The following is an 8,283-nucleotide window of genomic DNA, read 5'->3' as shown; positions in this document are numbered from 1 at the left end:
CCCACCAGTTTCAGGCGATTCTCCTGCCTCAGCCACCTGAGTAGCTGGGATTACAGGCACACCACCATGCCTGCCTCATTTTTGTATTTTTAGTAGAGATGGCGGTTTCACCGTGTTGGCCAGTCTGGTCTCGAACTCCTGACCTCAGGTGATGCACCTGCCCTGGCCTCCCAAACTGCTGGGATGACAGGCATGAGCCTCCGTACCCTGCTGCACAGACATTCTTTGCCAGTTGCTAGTTCCCCCTTTCAATTTGATATATGATTATTTTCTTGCATTTTCCCAGAAAGCAATCCCATATTTCATGTCATCTGCATATACTTTAAAGTTTCTCTCCTGCTTTTCAATAGTAATACCTGGTTGTTGATGTTGTTGTTTTGTTTCATTGTAGTGGCACTATCAGAACAGAGTGACATAACGGTGGGATAACATGGACACTTGTCTTCCTTACTGTAATGGGACTGTTTCTACTCCGTATAATCTAGTGAGTCACTGTTAAATATGATTTGCTTTCTGATAAAAGTATCCTTTTATTTCCAGTTTACTAAAAATTATTTTAATCAATAATCGATTTTGAAATGTAACTATCTTTTCAGCATGTATTATTATGATCATTGGGTTTTTTAATCATTTAGTACATTATACTGATAAATTTCTTTACATTGATCTAACCCTTATATAAGTTAATTTTTGTTTCGATTTTTCATTATTTGATTTTGACTATTTTAGTTATTTTCAACAAGCTACTGGACATATTTTGCTAGGTTTTTCCTAAGATTTTTAGCTCTATTTTCATGAAGAATAGCATATAGGTTTCTTTTCAGGAGCTAATTCTTGAAGATTTTTTCTTTTTATTGTCACCATGAAGGTGGTATAGAAATATTTCTAGCACTTTCTGTGTTTTGAAATACTTTAAAAAGCGTATGAAATAAAAACTTTATGGATAAATAATCTGAATCATGCGTATTTGTGGTGAGAAGTTCTCTGAAAACTTCCCATTTCTTCCATGGTCATTTATATCAGATTTCATGAATCTTTCTAAATCCATTTAGACTCTACAATTTCCAAGAAAATCCTTTAATTCATTCAGATTTTTCAGTATTCTCATGAGCATTATAGGATATTTTCTACAAAATACCTGTTTTTGTTGCTATGTTCTCTTTATATTTGCTAGTGAATACATTAATTTTTTCTCAGTTTCCCGTTGGACATGTCAGAAGTTTTGCTAGTTTTTTGTTATTTTTTCAAAGAACGTGCTGTTGGATTAATTTTCACTGTTACTCTTTCTGTTTCCTGATTCATTCATCTGAGTTCATTGATTAAGTCTGTTTACCAGTTGTTGTTATTGTTGTTTTGCTGTGTTGTTTATAACTCTTGAGTTGACTAATAAGCTTGTTTATTTTTGGTCTTAGTTAGTAATGAAAACATCTGTGGCTATGGATTTTCCTCCAAGTACTGCTCTGGCTATGTAACATAAGAAATATAGATGCATAGTAATCTCATTGTCATTAGTTTTCAGAATAGTCTATAATTACAGTTTTCATTTTTTCCTGTAACCCAGTTATTACGTTTAAAAGTATTTTCTAAATTTCTAAGTTCTTTTCAGATTTAACTCTAAATATATATGTACCGTATTTTAAATATTGTTCTTATTCATCTCAAGCACATTAATACATATTTAATCTTAGAGTTTATGGGAAGAAATCTGTATAGTTTACTTTTAATCTCCAAATATATTTTGTAAATAACTTCAAATAAGCATCTGACAATATTCGTTTATTATTGTTATTTCCTCTGGCATTTCTCCTTTTTTTTTCTTTTTTTAAATTTCAACTTTTATTTTAGATTTTTCGGGGCACATGTACAGGCTTGTTCCAAGGGTATATTGTGTGATCCTGAGGTTTGGGGTGTAATTGAACCTGTCACCCAGTGAGCATAGTACGCAGTAGGTGATTTTTCGACCCTTGTCCCCCACCCTCCTCCTCTTGTCATCCCAGTGTCTATTGTTGACAATATTCTTTTTAAAGGAATTATGAGTGAATATTGCACTGTTAAATTTCTGTTTTTAAAATAAAAGCATCGTCTTGACTTTCCCATTATTTTAAAGCTGATCTATCATATTAATACGATGCTGATCTATCATATTAATATGATTAATACTATTAAAGGGCATGAAGTGGAAACTTTCTTAAGGTAGTAAGATTTTCCTATCAGGATAAAGCTACTTCTTGCCCATGGGCTGATGTGCTCATATGTTTAGATTTGTTTGACCACAGCAAAAAAAAAATTGCTAAATGTGCGGCCCAAAGTGGCAAGATTTCAGTTAATGACTTGTATAGGTTCTGTAAGATGAATAAAGAGACAAAAGCTCAAAGGACAAATTTGCAACACTGCCAATAACTTGATTTCAAATATGAAGACACCACAGGTGACATGTCACATAGAAGGTACAAAAAACAAATTCATTGTTAAATAGCTTGATGGAGATCTCAGTAAAATAAATGGAAAATGGAACTAGATACTAGGATTCTGGCCTTTCAAGATATTATCTTTATTTTCTTAAACTTTTCAAAATCTTGCACAAATGTAGTGCTTGTCTTGATGTACAAATTTTTATGTTTTTTTGTTTTTGAGACAGAGTCTTGCTCTGTCACCCAGGCTGGAGCGTAGTGGCGCAATCGTGGCTCACTGCAGCCTCGGACTCCTGGGTTCGAGCGATTCTTGTGCCTCAGACTCCTGAGTAGCTGGGACTACAGGTACACACCACCACACCCGGCTAATTTTTGTATTTTTAGTAAAGACAGGGTTTAACCCTGTTGGCCAGGCTGGTCTCGACCTCCTGACCTCAAGTGATCTGCCCGCCTCAGCCTCCCAAAGGGCTAGGATTACAGGAGTGAGCCACCATGTACCCGTTTTAAGTAATAAGTTTCCAGAGTCTTTAGATCTGTGTAAATTGCTTCATCAACTGCTCATTTTAGCAATTTCACATAAGGAAGCTTGATAACTTATTAGTGACTTTGGAAATGATGACAAATAAAGCAGTTTGAATCATTCTGAATATGTTACTATTTACTTCCAAATGTTCAGAGTGTAGAGCATGTAGATTTAAAAGTTCAGATGACTGTTGCCATGAGCCACACAAAAGGGCATCAAGTCTCCTGAGATGGGAAAAAGAAATTGATTTCTCCGTGTTTTTTGTACTTCACAACACTCTTGAAAAGCACTTTCTGGGCACTTAACTATTGATCTACTGCTCTGGGGTAAATAAAATATGAGATCACATGAAAATAAAACACGTGTCGTTCTTTTGATTCATGCAAGATGCCTTTTAAAGTTCATCAGAGTCATAAAAGCATGAGGGCATATGTAGGCTCAATTCACCTGCAATAAAGCAAGAAGTAGGGAGGGCTGATGTTCCTTTTAAATTTGACTCTGAGTATTCTGTTTCATTATCACAGAAATGTAGTAAACATATAATGCCTAAAACTGGTATTATAAATTGTGAAACCATTTCAAATGTGACATTACTCTGTAAATTTGTATTGGGTTTTGGGAAATTTCTCTGGCTGTGACACATTAAAAGAAATCAAATAAAACCTGTAATGGCTGAATATGGAAACGTTTTATAAGATTTTAAAATCGTGCATTTTTAAAACTAGCATCTAAACCATTTAGCACCATTCAGAAATTTTCTAGAAGTTGTGGATTTTTAATCAAATGCGATCCTTCATATTTTAATTGCAATGAAATTGATATGTCTACATAATAAAACAATTTCAAGAGGTTTATAATAATTAGCCCAATATTTTCTGAATAATTAAGAGGTAACAAAATGGTTCTATTCTCTTTAAGCTGTCATCAGGTTAAGATACATGTGGAGATAAAAGATTTTTGCCTCATGTGCAAACCCTATTGTACTTTAACCCAGGGGTTCTCAATCAGGGGCAATTTTGCCCCCCAGAGAACATTTGGCAATGTCTGGAGAGACATTCTTGGTTGTCACAATTGCAGTGGGCAGGGATGGGGGTGCTACTGACATCTAGTGGATAGAGACCAGGGACACTGCTGAATGTCCTGCATTGTGTGGGGTAGCTCCACCACAAAGAATTATCTGGGTCCCCAAGGACAATAGTGCTGAGGTGGAGAAACCTTGTTTCAACCTAATGTTGCTACTTTCATTGTATAAATGATTTTGGGGCCAGGTGCAGTGGCTTATGCCTGTAATCCCAGCACTTTGGGAGACGGGGGACGGAGGGGGGGCAGCGGATCACTTGAGGTCAGGAGTTCGAGACCAGCCTGACCAACATAGTGAAACTCTGTCTCTACTAAAAGTACAAAAATTAGCCAAGCATGGTGGCACGTGCCTGTAATCCCAGGTACTTGGGAGGTTGAGGCAGAAGAGTTGCTTGAACCCGGGAGGCAGAGGTTGCAGTGAGCCAAGATCACGCCCCTGCCCTCCAACCTGGAAACAGAGAGTGTCTCAAATAAAAAAAAAAAAAAAATGGTGATTTTGGATAATGGATCACATATGCCTTCCTAGTTTCCCAATATTAGAAATAGTAACTTAGGGTCTAGTGTTTTAGAGACAATCTTGGTGCTGACACCTGGTTAATTGGCATCATTACTTTTATTGTTGACATATATAAATAAATAAGCCCTATACTGAGGGAACCTCCTAGATGTAGGTGTAGTGAATTTTCTCTATACCTGCTTAAGTGACAATGATTGAGTTCAGTCTTGAACTCAGTCTTGACTGCTGCCTAGAAGCTTCCTGTCTCAGTACTACACAGTTGACCTTGAAGAGTTCTGAACTTGGACATGTTAATCTTAAACTGAAAAGAATGCAAAGAGTTTGCTTGTAAGCTTTTACACTGTTGTACAAAATGAAGTTTTCATTTAACTTCAGTCTTTTCTTTCTTTCTTTTTTTTTTTTTTTTTTTTAGACAGAGTTTCACTCTTATTGCCCAGGCTGGAGTGCAGTGGTGTAATCTCAGTTCACTGCAACCTCCACCTCCCGGGTTCAAGTGATTATCCGCCTCAGCCTCCCAAGTAGCTGGGACTACAGGCGCCCGCCACCACACCTGGCTAATTTTTTTGTATTTTTAGTAGAGACAGGGTTTCACCATGTTGGCCAGGATGGTCTCGAACTCCTGACCTCAGGTGATCCACCTGCCTCAGCCTCCCAAAGTGCTGGGATTACAGGCGTGAACCACCGCACCTGGCCTCTTTTCTCTTTTAAAACTCTGTTTTTCTCTAAAGTGAGCACAGCATTTTGATATATTATTCTTATGAAGTTTCCCCCTATATTATCACCATCAACCTAACATCAATTTGCAAATTTCCTCTGTTTGTCCTTTTATTAACTCCCGTTTTAAAATTTGAGGTTATTTCCATTAACCCAGTTGATAAGAAGAAAGAAATTACCAGTTAAAGGCCTAAATAATGTTTCTCTAAAGATTATCTTTTTTTTTTTTGAGACAGAGTCTCGCTCCGTCGCCCAGGCTGGAGTGCAGTGGTGCGATCTCGGCTCACTGCAACCTCCGCCTCCTGGGTTTGTGCCATTCTCCTGCCTCAGTCTCCCGAGTAGCTGGGACCACAGGTGCCCACCACCACGCCCGGCTAATTTTTTATATTTTTAGTAGAGACAGGGTTTCACCGTGTTAACCAGAATGGTCTCGATCTCCTGACCTTGTGATTCGCCCACCTCAGCCTCCCAGAGTGCTGGGATTACAGGCGTGAGCCACCGCGCCCGGCCTAAAGATTATCATTTAATAAACTTATGGGATACTGCTTAAAATGAAAGATCAGTCAAATATGTATACAATATATGTTACAAGCTTATCATTTATCATTTGTTCCATATTTTAAAAAATTTATTACTTTTTTTTTTATTATGGGTACATAATAGTTGTATATATCGTGTACATGTGATGTTTTGATACAGGCGTACAATTTGTAATGATCAAATCAGGGTAATTGGGGCATCCATCACCTCAAGAATTTATCATTTCTTTGTGTTAGGAACAGTCCAATTCCCCTCTTTTATATTAAAATATACAATAAATTAGGCCAGGTGCGGTGGCTCATGCCTGTAATCACAGCACTTTGGGAGGCTGAGGCAGGCGGATGGCTTGAGGCCTGGAGTTCAACACCAGCCTGGCCAACATGGCGAAACCCTGTCTCTACTAAAAACACAAAAATTTGCCAGGCATGGTGGCATGCACCTGTAACCCCAGCTTCTTGAGAGGCCAAGGCATGAGAATTGCTTGAATCCGGAAGCTAGAGGTTACAGTGAACTGAGATCATGCCACTGCACTCCAGCCTAAGCGACAGAGCAAGACTCTGTCCCCCTGCCTCAAAAAAAAATATGTATATATATATACACACACTTACAGTGAACTGAGATCATGCCACTGCACTCCAGCCTAAGCGACAGAGCAAGACTCTGTCCCCCTGCCTCAAAAAAATATATATATGTATATATATATACACACACACACACACACACACACACAATAAATTATTGTTAACTATAGTCGCCCTATTGTTATGTGCACTTTTATTTTAGGAAATACTGCTAAATAGCTTATTGAAATGTTGTAGCAATTTATACTTTCATGAGAATGCATGACTTTGCTAATATCCTCACATTCACCAACGCTGGATATTATTACCCTTCTTAATCTTAGCCATCTTATAAGTAAAATTAATTTCTTTTTGTTTAAATTTGAATTATTAGTGAGGTTGGGAGTAGTTTTGTATTCTTTTGTTTTAACTTTCAGGTTCAGGGGTACATGTGCAGGTTTGTTACATAGGTATATTGCATGTCCTGGGGGTTTGGTGTACAGATTATTTTGTCACTCAGATAATAAGTATTGTATCTGATAGGTAGTTTTCCCATCCACACCCTCCTTCCACCCTCCACCCTCAAGTAGGCCCCAGTGTCTGTTCCCTTCTTTGTGTCCATATGTACTCAAGGTTTAGCTTCTACTTGTAAGTGAGATCATGCAGCATTTGGTTTTCTGTTCCTGTGTTAGGTTGCTTAGGATAAGGCCTCCAGCTTCATCCATGTTGCTGCAAAGGACATGACCTCATTCTTTTTTATAGCTGCATAGTATTTCATTGTATATATATACCACATTTTTAAAATCCAGTCTACTGTTGATGGGCGTTTAGGTTGATTCCATGTCTTTGCTATTGTGGATAATGCTGTGATGAACATACATGTACATCTGTCTTTATGGCAGAATGATTTATATTCCTTTGGGCATATACCCAGTAATGGGATTGCTGGGTGGAATCCAGTCCTAGCTGCTGGCATCACTATACTATTAACTGATTGTAACCTCAATACTACTTTCTTTGACCCTGCTGGTGGAGGTGACCCTATCTTATATCAACATTTATTCTGATTTTTTAGTCACCCCGAAGTCTCTATCCTTATCCTACCAGGTTTCACAATAATCTCCGATATTGTAACATATTATTCTGGGAAAACTCCAAACTGCTTTCCACATTGACTGAACTAATTTCCCACCAGTGGCTTATAAGTGTTCCCTTTTCTCCACAACCCCACCAGAATCTGTTATTTTTTGACTTTTTAATAATAGCGATGCTGACAGGTGTGAGATGTTCTCTCATTATGGTTTTGATTTGCATTTCTCTAATGATTAGTGGTGTCAAAATTTTTTTCATATGCTTGTTTGACCACGTGTTTGTCTTCTTTTGAAAAGTGTCTGTTCGTGTCTTTGCCCACTTTTTAATGGGGGATTGTTTAGTTTTTGCTTGTAAATTTGGTTAAGTTTCTCACAGGTTCTGAATATTAGATCTTTGTCAGATACATAGTTTGCAAATATCTTCTCCCATTATGTAGGTTGTCTGTTTACTCTGTTGATAGTTTCTTTTGTGTACAGAGCTCTTTAGTTTAATTAGGTTCCATTTGTCAGTTTTTGATTTTGTGGCAGTTTCTTTTGGAGACTTCATCATGAAATCTTTGCGAGGTCCTGTGTCCAGAATGGTATTTCCTAGGTTATCTTCCAGATTTTTATAGTTTTAGTTTTACATTTGGGTCTTTAATCCATCTTGAGTTGATTTCTGTATATGGTATAAGGAAGGGGTCCAGTTTCAGTCTTCTGCATATGGCTAGGCAGTTATCTCCCATCACCATTTATTGAATAGGGAATACTTTTGCTTTTCTTTCTTTCTTTCTTTCTTTCTTTCTTTCTTTCTTTCTTTCTTTCTTTCTTTCTTTCTTTCTTTCTTTCTTTTTTTTTTTTTCTTTTT

The 8,283-nt window shown here is 37.4% G+C and overlaps 1 protein-coding gene across 1 annotated transcript in view; it reads left to right on the top strand.

Annotated features, from left to right (window-relative positions):
- The first annotated feature begins 389 nt into the window (after window positions 1-389).
- Window positions 390-8,283, top strand: part of CA5B (carbonic anhydrase VB, mitochondrial) — a 64,276-nt gene continuing 56,382 nt past the window's right edge. The window contains exon 1 of the mRNA XM_011940263.1: window positions 390-484. The gene's annotated coding sequence lies outside the window, so the exon portion shown is untranslated. The remainder of the gene's footprint in view (window positions 485-8,283) is intronic.

This window comes from Colobus angolensis, unplaced genomic scaffold, assembly GCF_000951035.1.
Source record: "Colobus angolensis palliatus isolate OR3802 unplaced genomic scaffold, Cang.pa_1.0 Scaffold188, whole genome shotgun sequence".
Classification (NCBI taxonomy): Eukaryota; Metazoa; Chordata; class Mammalia; order Primates; family Cercopithecidae; genus Colobus; species Colobus angolensis.
The sequence above is the reverse complement of the archived record's forward strand: the minus strand, read 5'-3'. Positions and strand labels throughout refer to the sequence as shown.